The sequence below is a fragment of the Mastomys coucha genome, unplaced genomic scaffold (genome assembly GCF_008632895.1).
Source record: "Mastomys coucha isolate ucsf_1 unplaced genomic scaffold, UCSF_Mcou_1 pScaffold22, whole genome shotgun sequence".
Lineage (NCBI taxonomy): Eukaryota > Metazoa > Chordata > Mammalia > Rodentia > Muridae > Mastomys > Mastomys coucha.
The window spans coordinates 172222941-172240521 of NW_022196905.1; the positions used below are offsets into that span (position 1 = coordinate 172222941).

At 42.6% G+C, this 17581-nt stretch overlaps 1 non-coding gene across 1 annotated transcript; it reads right to left on the bottom strand.

The window, feature by feature from the left end:
- Positions 1–17280: 17280 nt before the first annotated feature.
- On the bottom strand, positions 17281–17385 carry LOC116071874. Its single transcript, XR_004111218.1, has one exon. It is a non-coding gene; the product is annotated as a small nucleolar RNA U13 (small nucleolar RNA).
- Positions 17386–17581: the final 196 nt, after the last annotated feature.

Genomic DNA, 17581 nt, shown 5'->3' on the forward strand with positions numbered 1-17581 from the left:
GGGATGGTACCACCCACAATGGGCCCTCCCACCCTTGATCACTAATTGAGAAAATGCCTTACAGCTGGATCTCATGGATACATTTCCTCACTGAAGCTCCTTTCTCTGTGATAACTCCAGCTTGTGTCAAGTTGACACACAAAACCAGCCAGTACACTCCCAAAAGGCATTTTTTTTCTTGCTTTTCTGAATATACTGAATTTAGGATTAGTTTGATAAAAACAATCAGTGCTCACATGAACACTAAGTGTCGGCTAACACACAATCCCAGGAAGAATCCAAGTCAGTCTTCTTTTCCCTGCCCTCCAGTTTTGAAAGCAGATGGTACTGAAGACTCAAAGTGCCAGGTGCTGTCAATCCTGGTGCAGACCTCCTAGTCCAGTGATCTGCACCCTAACCATTATTAGGAACAGGACTGGGTCTTGGAATTTACGATCTTTGTTCGTTGTTTGATTACTTGTTTAATTTGGGGTCTTTTGTGTTTAATTTCACAATGAATGACTTAAGTCTTAAATAGAACCACCACTTAAAAAACAGGTAAATGAAGTGAGAAGTTCAGAGCTCCCCTAAGGCAGAATTTGAAATTCAGTGATAGCTTGGGATAATGGTGATAGGTAAATTTAAAAGTGTACCATATTGGGTCATGCACAACTTTAATCTTAATACCTGGGAGGAAGAGGCAGGTGGATCTCTGAATTTGAGGCCAACCTGGTCTTGTCTACATAGTGAGGATAGCCAGGGTTATGGACGGTAGGGGACCTGTGGGGAGGGGGAGAGGGTCACCTTTCTTCCTGAGAGTTCTACTCAACCAGCACTTCCCATGTTTTCACTATAGAGTCTTTATTCTTCAGTTTTGTCACAATTGTCCCTATCCATGTCTACCCTCCATTCCATCACACAGCCCATCTCTTTGAGCATCAGACTAACATCCTTCCATGTCACTGGAAGTTCAGCCTTCTGTTGAAGTCTTGTGCACAGGTTCAGAGGGGCAAATGTGATCAAGTTGGAGAGAAGAACCTTTATTATACAAGTTCATGGGACATCCAAAGCCACTTATAATCCCACTTAATAAGCATTGGATTCCAACTGATCCAATTCAAGAAAACAGAAACCATGCCCATTTCCATTCTGATGGGAAGACATCAGATGTCACCTTTGAGTTTTGATCCATTCCTTACATGACATCTCAACAAGAAACCTTCATGTGCTCTGTAGAGGAATAGCTAGGGGGACATCAGCCAGGAGATATACTGGAAGACACTTTTGATGGCTACTGAGTATTCTCAGTCATGCCCCCTACAAAGCACACACTTTTCTTCCTCTTTTTCCCCTCATTTTTCTTCATCTATGCCTGTTCTCTAACATTACTAAGTTACCATATCATTGTAGAATTCTCCAGATGGGCTGCTGGTACTATGAATGGGGCTCTGAGTTCTAAATGTTCAGTAAGTAAGCATTGAGTCTCAAGAGGGTGCTGATATCCTCAAAGACACAAGTATCATTTGTGATGTCTGGAACATTAAAGAAATGATGTAGCATAAAGAAGCCAATAAGATCAGAGGAAAGCTCTACTGGAACTCCAGTCCAAAAATGCAATAATTATAACATGACAGAGGATTGTTTTCTTTGCTACTTTCAGCATTTAAGTCTCTGCTGGGTTATTTTTGACTCAGGTTTTATGTGAACAGAAAACCAGAGATAGCTTAAAAACTCCTGTGGTAGGCTTCTGTGGACAAGAGCCCAGTGTTTGTCTCCAAAGCCCCCTATACAAACAAACAAACAAACAAGTGCAGAGAGCAAGAAAGTAAAGGATTGTACTTGGAGGGATAAAGATCAAAGAACAGAGCAAAAGACGCTGGTGGCCTTTAGCCAGCTGCTTTTGCTTAAGCCCTGCCCATTTCCTTTCTGAGATACTGGGCGCACATTCTGTGCATTTCTATCACTTTCTCATTGTTGTGACCAGATGCCTGACAAGCCACTTCACAAAGGAAGGATTCATTCTCCCTCATGGTTTGAGGAGATTCGGTCCATTGTGGTAGGGAAGGCATGGTGCGGAAAGGCTGCTTGGTGGTGGGAGTGGGTGTCAACTGGCTACCTTAAGGCTGCAGTCAGGAAGCAGAGATGAGGCAGGTCCATTCTGTAAAAGCTCATCCCACCAGCTGAGTCATCTACCCAGCAAACCTCCTACCCCCATCTGAAGGTCCTATAACCTCTACAAACAGCAGTACCAGCTGGGGAATAAGTGTTCAATGCATGAACCTATAGAGGACATTTCACTTTGAAGCTACAACATGTCCCTTCCAGAAATATTCAGGGACCATTGATCAGTATCCTCTACTCCATCTTTCTGTACTTGTTAACCATGGGAGATTTTTTGGGGGGTTCGAAAGACCTTGCTACTACGACCTACCTGTCACCTGAGGCCAGGTTGGAAGGTGTGGAGTTGAATAACATCCAGAGCTCAGCACCTCTATGCCCCATAGCTGCCCTGTCTGGCACCAGCTCTGTATTTCTCCTGGGAAGTAAAGGCTGGCTCAGCTACGTGTGGTACCTGCCACCTCCATCCTTTTATAGTAGCAAAATTGTAGAGTGAACCACTTGAATTATTCCAGGAACATTTTGCTACATCTACTTCCTCACGTTATCTTCCTGTCATCGCTATGATTTTAATGCATTTCAAAGCAAGCTTACAGATAATGACACACTTCTAGTTGTACCTTAAATACAAAGGGAAGCAAGCCAGGCACGGTAAGATACATTTGTAAAGCCAGCATTTTGGGAGGCTTATGCAAGAGGATCAGGACTTCAAGGCCAGTCTGAGCTACAATGTAAGATTCTGGACCAAAACCTCAGAGGCTGGGAATGGTGATGAGCTGTATGTGCTTTCCCAGCATGCTCAGTGCCCGGAACTTAACCCCCTTGTACCACAAAAATAACTCAATAACTTGCTGATGTTGGAAAATATCTCTGACTTTTTCTTTTTTTTAAAGAACAACTCAAATATGAACTCATTTATCTATTTATAGTGCTAGGAATTGAAGCCAAGACTTAGCACACACTAAGCATGTACTTTATTCATATTTTATATATAAAACTCCCCTCATTTTATATTGAAAACTCAGTCATGGTGATAAAGAGTGTGGCACCAACTCAATTAACTTTGAATCTTGTTAAATTATACGTTGTGTGTCAGGGAGGGAGGGAGGGAGGGAGAGATCATTAGGAGTTTAAGACACCTTCCCTTGCCGCACATATTAACGCTCCTTGCACAATTACCAGTGGAGTATTCTCACTTTGGACTTGATCCACACCCTAAATTTAGCAAGCTGGAATTATCTTTTAAGCACCACTTTGAGCAACCTTTGGAAAAGAATGCCGACAAGGGGGAAAATATCTGTGTTTCTTCACGCTTAAAGTGCTACACAGAGAAACCCTGTCTCAAAAAACCAGAAAAAAAAAAAAAAAATGCCGGCCGATGAGATGGCTCAGCGGGTAAGAGCACTGACTGCTCTTCCGAAGGTCCTGAGTTCAGATCCCAGCAACCACATGGTGGCTCACAACCACCTGTAATAAGATCTGACACCCTCTTCTGATGTGTCTGAAGTCAGCTACAGTGAATTACGCCCTAGCAAGCAGGGCTGGAGGGGGCAGGGCCAGCAGAGGTCCTGAGTTCAATTCCCAGCAGCCACACACATGATGGCTCACAGCCATCTGTACAGCTACAGTGTACTCATACACATAAAGTAAATAAAATTAAATCTTAAAAAAAAAAAAATGCAGTCCCTCACTTGATCATTCAGCCAAGGAGCAAAGTCTTATTATATGCTGACGATGCAGCAAAGACAGAAATCCAGAACATCCATCGCCAGTTAATAAGAATCAAAAGTTATACATTCAGATTGAGACACATGAGAAACGGGCTGACCCACCAGATGATGGATTACACACTTTGCAAGCTGGGAAGCTGTACACACGGACTTGAATAATGGCCGCCATGGGCCAGCGAGTTTTACTGATTATTTAAAGTGACTTTACATGAAATCTTTTGATAGCTAAAGCAGCACTTTTAAAAACAGTGCTGAGGAGTCAAAGCCAGGACAGAGGCCATGCTGGGCAAGCACTTTACCACTGAACTGCATCGAGCCCTAAAGCATCTTTAAAGTGGGATTCAAAGGCTTCTTGGATTTACATACCTTGGAAGTTTAAAATCTGCATACAAAAAAGTGGGGCATACATATGGACTTGAAGGAAGTATTTTCCTTAAAGTCTTAATTATGAAGAGAAAACCATGACATGAGCACAAAGAAAAAAACAGTTCTGTTAGATTTGCTCAGCTGTCACTTTCGGAGAACAGGGACTCCCAGCCCTGAGCTGAAAGCTTCTCAAAGCTGCCCTCTCTTCACCAATTCCCAGCAAAGCTGAGCCTTTGAACTTACGCACTAAACACCATGACACCTGGTGTACTCCAGGAGCCCAACATCTTAGACACACCTTTCCCATGGAAAGCCCTCTGCTGGCCACCTAGAGGCAGGTGATGACTTCACTCCAGGCCACAAGTAGCTCTGCCCTCCCTCCCTGTCACCAAGGGCAAGGGATTGTCAGAAAGCAAAAACAACCTAAAGTTCATGGGGTCTTCTTGATTATACTGGGATCTCAAAGTAGAAATGAGTTCTGTTTGCTGGTTAGAGACAGGATCTCAATACATTTGGTCCGCACTAACATTGAATTGGCGGCCATCCTGCCTTACTAGCAAACACAAGACAGTTGGTTCTCCATGTTTTATTTATATATTTTATTCCAACTGTATTGAAGTTCATTGAGTTGTATAGTCCCCAGGTCTGGTTTATTTCCATGTGTGATTCTTTTATTTGTAACATTTTATTTTTAATAATAAATCTTAAAATAAGAAACATTTTATTTGGTGCAGTGGTGGCACACACCTTTAATTTCAGCACTCAGGAGGCAGAGGCAGGTGGATTTCTGAGTTCGAGGCCAGCCTGGTCTACACAGGGAGTTCCAGGACAGCCAAGGCTACACAGAGAAACCCTGTCTCAGAAAAAAAAAAAAAAAAAAAAAAAGAAGGAGGAGGAGGAGGAAAAAGAAAAGGAAAAGAAAAAAAGTATTTTATTTATGATGGGTATGTATTTATGCTAGGAACAGAACTTGGGTCCTTCTAGAAGAACAGCAAGTTCTCTCAACCACTGAGCCACCTCTCTAACCCCAGAGGTCCCAATATTTTATAAACAAAGAGTCCACTGCCAAGAATCAGTGATGCCATGTAGCTGTGTTTGATGAAAATACAGATACTTTTCTCTCCTCGTTATGAGATGCAGTGGAGTAAACAAAGCTCAGATTGGAATCCAAAGAATGAGTTTAAATCCAGCCTTTTCTTGAACTAACTGGGAGCTCTCAGCCTAGCTCCTCAATTTCTTTTCTTTAAAAAAAAAATATTTTCAAGGGTGTGTATGTGAAACAGTGGCTTATGTACCCCAACTTGTATGTAACCTTGAACTCAATATGTATCCAGCACTGACCTTAAATGTGTGCCCTCATGCCCAACTAGTTCCCTCATCTCTCTGAGCTCAATTCTCCTTTGTGGAGAGTCAGGGATGCCCAAGTGAGTGTGTAAGGAGAGAAATAAGTCCTGAGTGGACCTGTATAGTTGACATGAGAAAGGCCTGCTTGATCTCAGCTCTTCTAGACATGTCTATGTGTCTGTCCATCCTTTATTTGCTCCTCACCCCAGTCAGGTCAAGTCCTAAGCTATGCTGGACACAATATTTCCTTATGTATAAATGGTGGGAATAGGAAATGCCCCAGAATGCGTCTAAGCATGTGCAAGCATGTACACGAGAGTCTCAAAGCCCTAACCATTGTGAGCTATTTTTGCAGGTCTTAGCGAGATATGCAGCCCACAAGGATCCTGAATAAGATATAACACAATGGACTGGGTGGTGGCTGCATGGGTAAAGTGTTTGTCACACAACTGTGAGGACCAGAATGTCAATCCTTGACACCTCTGTAAATGCCAGGGTGTGTGTGTGTGTGTGTGTGTGTGTGTTGTCCCACTCTACTGTGTAGTCCCAGTACTTAGGAGGCAAGTTAGAAAACTAGCAAAATTCATGAGCTCCAGATACAAGTAAGAGACCCTGACTCAATATAAAATACATAAGATGAGGAGAGATTGATGAAGACTCTGATGTCAAACTCTGGCTTCTGCATGCATACACTCAACTGCACATGCACCTATGAACATACTTTCACTCACACATGGGGAGGGAAGAAATCATAAAGCGTAGCTGGGTTATATAATCCCAGCAGTCAGGAGGCAGAGGCAGGAGGAGTGCTGCACGTTTGAGGTTAGCCTGCTCTGTAGAGTGAGTTCCAGGCCAGCCAGGACTATGCGGGTAGACCCAGTCTTAAAAGACAAAACAATCAAAGAAACAACAAAACAGCTATCTGAATGAATGCAGCCATTGTTTTTCTCGCTGACCCTAGCTATGTCAAAGGACTCTAGTCAGGATTTTCCCAACTTCCGTGGAAATAGTTGGCGTCCACTGAATATGCCATTTGTAGAGAAGTCCGACGTGGGTAAGCTTACTCTGTCAAATTTTTCAAATGCATTCATCAGCTAGCACATATTAACTGTGTGCCTTCTACAGGCAAATATTGTTCTTAGTGACCAAGATCTTCATGATTCCTAACCCCCAAGGTATTGGGTCCTGAGAGACATGGCTATTAAACAAACATGCATATCCACGTGTACAACCTTGGTCAACTATGCAGTGACTCTCCACTAAACTGAGCTTGGGATGGGATAATGCCTTTCTGAGCAGGAGATGTTTCATCTAACAGCAGAGGGAGGGATGAAAGGAGATGGAGACCAGGCAGCAAAGCAGCTATAAGAATTTGGAGGTCAAGCAGGGCTTAGAATGAAGAACAAATTCCATGTACCTGCAGCATAGCAAGATAGAAGAAATGTACAAGAAGAGAACCGAGGGTCGCAGGAAAGGCCATGTAGGGCTGGCTGAGCAGCCATATTAATGAGTTTCAGTTATAGTAATGAGAATAAACAGAGAGGTGGTACTGAGTGGAAAAAAAATCTATTTGAAGGCTGCCGAAGGGGTTCAGGTATATGAGCTTGACATGAGAGAGGGATGATAGCAAGTGGGAGAGGGGACTGAGCTGTAGCTTAATGCTAGAAGAACCATTTGATATGGTGAAGTCCTGGCTTTAGTCTATAGCACTGGAAGATGGACAGGAGGAAAAGAAGGAAGAGCGAGAGTTGGCGGGGAGGAAGAGGAGGAGGGATAGAAGGAGCTAGAGGGAAGAGGAAGAAGAGAAGGAAAGGAAGAAGAGGAGGACGGAGAGTGGAGGAGGGGGGAGGAAGAGATATTTTAAGGTATATTATTTTGGAGGTAAAAATGAATAGAATTTTCTGAAAGGTTGCATGTGGGAAGGGAAGGAATTAAACTCAGGTTAATTTCTGATAAGTAGAAGAAGTATTTAGCAGGCATGCAAAGCTTCGTGAAGAAAAGATGTACAGGGGAAGATTCAGAGTGCAGTTCAGAGATATTGAGTTCACTGCTGAGGTGTACAGGTGGGGATACCAGTAGGACTTGGTTGCAAAGTGGATGAAGACTGGCAATATGGATGGGCTAGAAGCCTGCAATAGTAACCGAGCATAGCTCTGAAAACTTAGAGTCACTTCAGCGGGCAAGACTGGGTGAGTGGAGAGAGCAAGGCCAAGTAGCAACCACCTGTCCCATCAATACCACACGGGAGCAGAGGACTGTAAGGGAAGCCAAGATGAAGGAGAGGAGAATGGCCTAGCAAGCAGAAGGGACAGTTTAAGGAGAAAGGTCAGAGGTCAAATGTTCCTTGGTGAGGAGCATAGCTGAGTGGAAGAGCATGTGCTGGAGCTCACCAGACTCTGGATTCAATGTTCAGTAGTTTAGGGAAAAACCGTCATACCTCTGTGATAGAACACTTGCCCAGTATGTTCAATGAAGTCCTAAATTAAATCCAGAGTGATTATATTCTTCAGGGTTCTCCAGAGAAACACAGCTGTGAAGTGCAGAGCAAGTTAGAGGGGATTTGGGTGGTGGTGGGGGGACGGTGAAAGGGCTATGCTTCTACAGGGTCCTCATGTCAAAGACATATATAAAACTGAAGTCACTGCTGCTAAAGTTGTACCTCACCCAGACAAAACCAAACTGTGTATTAATCTTTGGACAAATTAGGAAAAACATTCCCAGCAGGAAAATTTAAATGGACAAGATAATAAAAGTCTTGCCACCTTAATCCTTACACAAGCATGGTATACTAATGGTGTCAACTAGAACCAGTCAGTTCAATTTCTGTTGTTCTTACCATACCGTACAAGAGTAACTTTGAGAAGACCAGTTGCACGTGGTACATGCCTGCAGCTCTAGTACTTAGAAGGTAGAGACATGAGGATCAAGAGTTCAAGGTTATCTTCCACACCAACGTAAGTTCAAAGTCAGTCTAGGGTATACGATACCTTGCCTCCAGAGAAAGATATGTCTCGTGATAAAGACACATAAGCCTGGAAACCTAAATTACTTTGGAAGGGCTGAGATAAATCATTGGTACAATGGTTGTCTATCATTAGCAAAGTCCTGGTAATTTCTAGCACATTACACACATACAGATACATGTACACATATACACACATGCACATACACACATACACAGACACATACATACACACATAAGTGCACATAAATACGTAAGGACACACATGAACACATACACATACACGGTGCAAATGTCAATATGGATTCATATATATATGTATATGTATATATATATGTATACATATATATATATTACTTTCTAAAAAGAGTGTACTTCCTAGATGTATCCACAAGGATGGCTAGTGAAGACAAAGAAAGAAATCAACTTAAAGTCTCATATACTTTATGCTATAGCTTTTAAATAACATCCCTTTCAAAAAGTGCCAGGGCTCTTTGGAGAAATGGCTGATGTCATCTTGCCATTGCTGGAAATCCAGGAAGCATTCCAAGATTACATGACAGGGACACAGTAGCCCAATGAAAAGACTCCTATTGGCACCCATCTGGGCAGTCTGAGTGTAACTTTCGGGAAAAACTCATGAGAGCTACAGAGTCCCTTGAGACCAGATGAGACAGCCAGGAAGGGTGGTGAGCAAATGCTGGGTGTTGATTGAAGGCCACTGGACCACTACGCTCATTGCCGTAAACTTCAGTAAATACAAGGGAAAAAATTGAGCACTTTTCCTGCCTTCCCCATGCAAGTTGTATTCAGGGCGATCAGCTAACTAGTTGCAGATGCAAAGTCCTATTTAAAGAGTAGTTCCCAGTAGAAGAATGCCAAAGGACATAAAATTAGAAAATTGCCATTTCTCGATCTTAATAAAATAATGAAATTAAGCAACAACCACAGGATGGTTCTGTTAAAGCAACCAGGGTAAAGAAAACGGGGAAATTTATAACAAATCAACCTTTCATGAGCTACACCCTAACCCAGAAAAGGGGGGTGTAGAGGAATAAATTAAATGATACAAAGTGAGAGCAATGGATAGAGGACATATCTCAGTGGGTGCATGTGTGAGGCCTGACATTGATCCCCAGAAGCTTACACAAATAATAAGAACAAGAATCCTGTTAAATGCAGCTCTTGGACACTTTATAGGACAAATGGTCCTTGTTATTTTCCTTGCTCATGCTAGCCATGAGCTCTACCAGTAAATTATACCTTTCAAAATGGCATTGAGAAGCTATAATGTATGGCCAAGAGTGTGGCTAAGTGGAAAAATCACTTGCCTAGCATGAAGATAAGGCTAGAAAAATAAGACAAAATAATTCATTGTAAAGTGTTAATTATTTGAGAGACATAACCCATGGCCAACTTTCTCTAAATAAAGAGAACCCTGGTCATGGGAAATGACTGATGGAAAGCCAGTCATGTACACCTTGGGAAAGGCTGTTGTTCTGATTTTTAAGACATTTTGTAGAGCAGAGAAATAATTTAGTTGCTGGGGGGGGGCAGAATGTAGCACCAGGGAGATCATGTCCATGACCAAACTGAGAATTTGGGCGCAATAAAAGGAATGGCTGGTAAGTAGGAGATGAAGAGAAGACAACCAGAATAGGTACTCAATAGAAGCAGACAGCAGGAGCTGCCCCCACCCCTTGGAAGAACAAGCTTTTGGGTAGATCAGGTCCTACCCTAAGAAAAAAAGTTAATTGCAGAAAACACAAAATGGTGGTTGGGGCCAAAAGGAGTCTAAGAAATCCTGGAGCCTTGAGGATGAGAGGTCCACGGAGATGAAATGAACTGCCATCGAAGGGGAGAAAGCTGAGTTAGCCTGATTTCAATATGGAGGCCCCCTGGGTTAGTTTGATGGACAGACATTTTGTGTTAGCAGCACTCTTTTGAAGGTTTTTGTTTCACTGAGTCTAATATGCTTCTTCTATACACTTCACAGATTTTAGGGGATCAGTGATAAAGGGCTCCCAAGTGCAGCAGAACAGTTAGTCTGGTTGTGTAGCACCCGAGGGTCTAGGTGCCAGACACAGTCACCAAATAACAGCCGGGAAGTGTAACTCTGAGGGCTTTTTGTTTTGTTTCGTTTTTGTTTTTGTTTTTCACCAATGAAGATTAAAACTGTGGATTGCCATGGGTGTAGCAAAGTGAAACCGTGTTAAGGAGAATTCCAGAAAAAATGAACCGTTGAGGAAAAGTAAGAAGTTAAGGGAAAATCAGGGAAACTCCAAACAGAGGCTGGGGTTTCCAAAAAGAAAGAAGTTACATCTTTCCTAGAAGTTTTATAGGGTCACAGCAGAGATGGAGGTAATTGCTATAAGGATTGATTAGCCCTGGTTATCATGGGTGGAGATAATGGTAGGCTCTACACTCTAGGCATGATATCCTGGCCCAACTAGGGAGATAATCATACACTGTTTATGTACTGTCCACTAAGTTAGGGGAAGTAGGGATCCCCTTCTGTCCAACTTTGACTCCATTCTTGTTAGTTATTGACCTTGGCTCTCTATTCATCACTTGGCTGGTATTATTGCCCAAATGTTACAAGTGTGTCAACTGCTGTTAATTATTTTAAGCTCTCTTTGTTCCTTTTGGTGACTAAAAAGTGATGACAGTTAGTCTTAGTTAGCCCTTTGTCTATAAGATACTCTGCTGTGTTTTTCTGGAAACAGGTGGAGGCCTTTTTAGAAAGCTATCTTTACTTAGTTTGTTACAATCAACCGCATTAGAAGGCAGGAGATGAGCTGGGTATGGTGTGTCGAGTGCCTTTAATCCCAGCACTGGGAGGCAGAAGCAGATGAATCTTGGTGAGTTCGAGGCCTGGTCTATAAAGTGAGTTCCAGTACAGCCAAGGTTATTGCACAGAGAAAGCCTGTCTCAAAAGCCAAGCCAAACCAAACCAAACCAAACCAGACCAAACAAACAAACCAGGATAGGTATGGTACACACCTTCCTCAAGGGCTCAAGTGGTCCTGTGGGCCAACCACCACTGGCCCAGAGCTCTACCTGTCTTATCTGCTCATCATTTTGGGCTATAAGCCCTCTTACCCATCTTCTTTAGGGCTCCAGACCCTGCCACTTCAACCCTTAACTTACCTTTGAACTCCGACCTTTGTCCTGCCTATTTCAATGCACTGTGGATGCTGACAGAGGGCCACATGAATACAAGTATAGGTCCAACTTGCTGTCTTTGCTATGGGTCCCACCACCCACTCCCACTGTATACAGAGTATATACATTGATAGTACATTCTTCAAAATGATTGAGCCCAAAGCAATCTTTACAATTAATGTTTGTGATGGTTCGAATGAAACTGGCTCCCATAGACCCAGTGAGTGCCATTATTAGGAGGTGTGGCCTTGTTGGAGGAAGTGTGTCACCATGGGTGGGTTTTGAGGTTTCAAATACTTACGCCTGTTCCAGTGTCACTCTCTTTCCCCTGCTGCCCATCCTCATAAAGAACTTTCAGCTACCTCTCCAGCACTATGTCTGCCTCTGCACTACCACACTTCCCGCCATGATGATGATGGACTAAACCTCTGAACTGTAAGGCAGCCATAATTAAATAATTCTTTGAAAGAGTTGCTATGGTCACGGTACTTCTTCACAGCCACAGAAATCCTAACTAAGAACATTAAAGAGTTTACAGTCCCATATGCAAAATGATACAGTATCTGTTTTGTCCTATTAGTAGCCCAGGTTTTTTTTTTTTTTTTCACCAGCAACACCACCTAGCAGTCCCTGAACTAAGCTGATCCATGAGCAGCCTCAAACAAGTAGGCAGGAACCCCAAAACTGAAGCACCCCTCCCTGGTGATAAGATTCAGGGGTACTTACAAGACAGACAGGGTGATCTGAAGAGTGGGAACAGGCTGTGGTTAAGAATTTCTTCCATAGGGCTGGAGAGATGGCTCAGTGGTTAAGAGCAGTGACTGCTCTTCCGAAGGTCCTGAGTTCAATTCCCAGCAATGACATGGTGGCTCACAAAGGTCTGTAATGGGACCTGATGCCTTCTTCTGGCATGCATCATATATGCACACAGAATATTCACACATAAATAAAAATTCTTTTAAAAGGAGAGATTAAGGGAACAGAGGAACAAGAATGAGATCTAATGTGTACAGTTGACATAGAAGGAAGACCTTTTATCCTGAATTGGCCCAGTTTGCAGTTTTCACTTTGGGTCTAGTGTCAGCTCTGATTTAAAAGAAAAAAAAAAAAAGAAAAGAAAAAGCTGCAGCCTGACAGAAAGCTAAGTGGCCTGTTTCCCTGCCCAAGAAACACATTACAAGGCGATAGGAAGGAAGTGAAGGAAACATGGTTTATGGATGCGTGCACGGTATGGTCTTCACAGGACGCATGCTGGGGACTTGGTGGCGTGAAGTCTCTCAGGTTGAAGTGTTGGCACAAGTGAAGGATCCCTGCCGTCAGTCTATGTGAATTTCCTCTGATTTCCTAAAAACTCAATTGCCACTATCATGACCCGGTATCAGGTGATGCCCACAGCAAAGCTAATGGATTATACTGTTGCACAAACAGTACAAAATCGGGGACCTAAAATTGGGGATAGTGATAAATAACTCAGAGCAAGTGAGGCTGGAGGACTTATTCTGTAGTGGTTGTCTTACGGTGTTTTGAAATCTGTTACAAACTAAGTTTGGGTCACGGAGACCTTAACAGCCAGAGCAGGAATAATTTCATGCTTCAGACCCCATGGTTGTTATTCTCAGTAAAACAAAGAAACTACATTGTTCTTTTTTACTTTCTTTCATTTTTTTTCCTTATGAAGATGTTCTCATTTGAAATGGGTTCAGCATTTGTTTTACATTTTTGTTTCTATTTTTGGAGACTGGTTTGATGAGAGAATGCAGTCGAGCTTGGCCTTGAACTTCAGACCATTGTTTTCGAACTTCTCAGTTGTTGAGATGACAAATGTATTCCACCACAGGCCAAACTTGTATCAGTCCTTGGAAGGCTGAGAAGTCCTGCTGACTGTTTAGTTAGGACTTTCTTACAAGTGACTGTAGTCTTGATTCCTGTCTAAGGAAATGTCTAATATTTAATCTCCTTATACAGAATTGCACTCACACATATTTTACATACTTACAAAAGTATGTCATATACTTGTAAGATGTGAGGTCATCCTTTTCCTGGCTAGTTTGTTTCCACCTTCTTCTCAGCCCTCCTTCCCTTACAACGACATTATCCACTCTGCCCCTCGAGGTCCACCTGTGCTGTCAGTCTGGGCTGCACCTTCGACCTTTGCATGAATTTGCACAAACCCAGCACTGATATATTATTAAAGCACTGTCTTATACATGAGGCCCCTTATTACCTTGGGCATCGTCCAAGCACCATTTAGCAAGGTTACTCAATTTAGCACCACATCTCTGAAAAAGAGAAATGGGCGGAGAACATTCCACTAAGAGGCTTGTTCTTGGGTTTTTACTGTATGAGCTGGAAGCTTCTTATTTACCTGTGTCCCAGGCTCATATTGTTACCTATAACCACTTGATTGTCTTCCCACCATTACATGGGTTTCAGCACGCTCCACATCTAAAAAGATGTCTCCATGGTCCTTACCATTTTTAAACTAAAATTTAATATACAAACCATCATATTCCATCCTATATTCGCTACTTTTTTTTTTTTTTGGCAAGATTGGGCAATCACTATCACTAGCCACATCCACGACAGTTTTAGCATCCTGAAAGAAAACTCGTTAATTGTTATCAGCCATCCTCTGTTTCCCTCTCCTACCTCCTAGCACCCACTGGTCTATGCTGTGCCTTGATTGGTATGCATATTCTGGGTATTTCGCATCAGTAGACTCATATAGCTGTGCCTTTGTCACTGGTTTACTTTGTCTTGAAGGTTCATCCATTTTGCCTTATGCAGCAGAATCTCACGTATAGCTGAATGTGTAACTCAGTATGTGCTCAGCCTGGGTAAGCTCAGTCCAGACCCAATTCCCAGCCCCAAGCACTCTCACCAAACAGCACAGAAGAAACCAAGATCCTTCATTAATTATGGCTGAGAAAACTCCCATTGTGTGTTTCTATCACACTTCCTTCACTGTGCTAGCTTTTGTTATCATAACAAGATATCTGGGGTAGTTAACTGATGAAGAAAAGGGCTTTGTTTCACAGCTTCACAGATTCTAGAGCTATTGGCCATGTGTTCACTTATGTCATAGGCTTGTTTGTATATGAACTCTAACCCCAAAGGCCTGTGTATTAAAGACTTGGACTCTACTGTGGCACCACAACAACATGGTAGAAGCTTTAGAAGTAAGGCCCAAAGTAGTTAAGAAGGACAACTAATTTACATTAACAGAGGGCTGTGTTCAAAGGAGACACTAGAAATCTGGTCCTAGCTGTATCCCCTGTTCCTCTCCCTCTGCCTCCCTCTGTGTGTGTGTGTGTGTGTGTGTGTGTCTGTCTGTCTGTCTCTGTCTCTGTCTCTGTCTCTCTCTCCCTTTCTTCCCAGATGCAGCATTTTCTGCTTTTTTCCCACCGTGATCTACTGTGTCACCACCAGCCCAAAGGCAGGGAACACCTGAGACCACAAACCAAAATAATGTTTCCCTTTTTTTTACGGACAATCTCAAGTATTTGTTTTGGCAATGCATGACTGGTAGGCGAAACTTGCATAGCTCACAGTTTCGACTATCTCCCAATGGGACCACCCCAGAGACCAAGCCTTTGATATGGTCCTTAGGGTAATGTAAGCTATAGCATTTATCTGTTTTTCTGTGAACTGGTTCCACTCTCTAAGAAGATCGTGGCTGTGAACATTCATGTTGAAGTTTTTGTCTCCATAAAAGAATTTAGTTCTCTTGGCTATATATCTACAAAGAGAATTGTTGAATCTGGTTCAACTCTGTGTTGACCCTATTTAATTCTCAGAGAAGCTATCAAACTGTTCCGCAGCAGCTGTACCACCTCATGCGGCACCATGTGGGGCATTTCATCTTCCTTCCCCAAATCCTTGCCAAAATTTTTTTCAATGCTTTTTTTCTTTCTGGCCATTCTAATGAATGCAACTTCACAATTCATTCACTTATTCATTCTTTATTTACTTTGAGTCTCATATGGCCCAGAGTAGCCTTGAACTTCTGACCCTGCTGCCTCGATCTCACCAGTGCACACACCCCACCCCCAGTCTCATGTGCTGCTGGGGGTTTTAGTTCACTGCCTTGTGCATGCTAGGCAAACACACTCCCAGCTGAGACATATTACTATTTAGCCCAGACTGGCCTGGATCTTCCTGCCTTAGCCTCCCACAAATTGGTATTACAGTTATGTGCCACCACAGCTAATCTATTTTCTCTTAAAAATAATTATGTAAGGGTTTCACACGATTTCAGAGTCAAAACGATAAAAGTACACATAGAGAGGTCTTGCTTCCATCCCTTCATTCTGTTATTTCCTGACATGTAATTTTTATTCATTTGTTATCTACCCTCCATTTCTACTTTGTTAACACACAAAGAAATGCATATATCTTGCTCTCTATTTTCCCTTCTTTTTTTACAAGAAAGAGCATGTATCTGCCCTGCCTCCCCTCTGCTCCTTCCACCTATCTATATATCCCAGAGTTCCAGTGTTACACAGAGATCGTTCTTTTTTTCCTCACTGCAGCTGCACCGAGCTGCATTGTGTGGACGCAGCTCCATGTAGCTGCATTGTGTGGACAGGCTGTGGTCAATTCAGCCTGTCCTCTGTGTGTGGACATGGGCATTCAGGACACATTTGTTGCCTTGACTAAATTGTGCCAGGCACTAGCAGTAAAGGCATGGCTGGTTCTAGCTTTGGGAAACCCAGCAAGAGATCTCAACAATACAGATCGTTCCTCAAGTCTAAAGGGCGTCTGGATCCACTGGACACAAAGGGCACATGTTACAGAGAAGAAATGGCCCACACAGTACAGACACAATAATCTCTTATTGACTGGCCTCAAGCTGCTTTTGTTAAGGGAAGGTTTCCCTTGGAAGTGGTTAACAGTGATTGATCAGAGTGCCACCAATTGGTCAGAGTGGGGAAAGCCAAAGAAAGAGGCCCTGAGTTAGAATTCTAATCATCAGATTCCCTTCAAAAGAAAAAAATGTACGAAAACAACAACAAAAACAAAAGAAAGAAAAATGTAAATTAATGTTGGTGCTGTTGCATAACAATGGGAACTAACACCAGTATGAACTTTATGCTGATTAGATACTGTTCTCAGCATTTAAGTACATTAAAAATTGTCCCCACAGTCCTAAGAGATGGGGACTATTATTATCTACATTGTTTCCCCAATACAGAAATTAGGACATAGCGATCTGAGCTATTGCCGTTTGCAAGAGGTCACACAGACAAATGAAGAAAAAAAAAGTCACACAGGCATCACTGGTAGAGTAGCGGCACATACTGTAACACTAAGAAAAGCATGCCTTGGAGCTGTAGATGGGCTAACACCCTTCAGAAACTCAAGTTCAGAGAACTACACACCCTTTTCTGGCTTCCGCGGTGATCAGGAGGGCACCAGGTACACAGATATATGTGTAGACAAAGCATTCATACACAAGAGTAATAGTAAACAATCTTTCTTAGAAGTGCATGCGCCAAAGCCACTTGTAAGAAGCACAACTTACTTTTAGTCCTACCTGGCTGAACAAATTAGTTTAAAACTGGGAATAAGCCTGGTCTATACAAGAAATAGAATTTAAGGATCCTCCCAAGTTCACGTCAGACGGGTAATGTGCCCACGTCGTAACAAGGTTTATGGGCGGCACACGTCACGCAGAGAGCGTGAATACCCAATCATCATGCTTTATGAACCAGAAAGGATCAGCGTCCGAGTTCGCTTGGAAGTGTCAAGTAAATCTCGCCATTTTTTACGAAGACGGTGACTAACATGCTACAGATCTATTTCGATTTTGCATGGAAAATCTAGTAACATTAAAAATTCTTACTGAGATTTTGTGAGAATTCTCTTGTTTTATCCTAGAAGACTAAATCAGGAGCAAAATCAATGCGCGAACGCT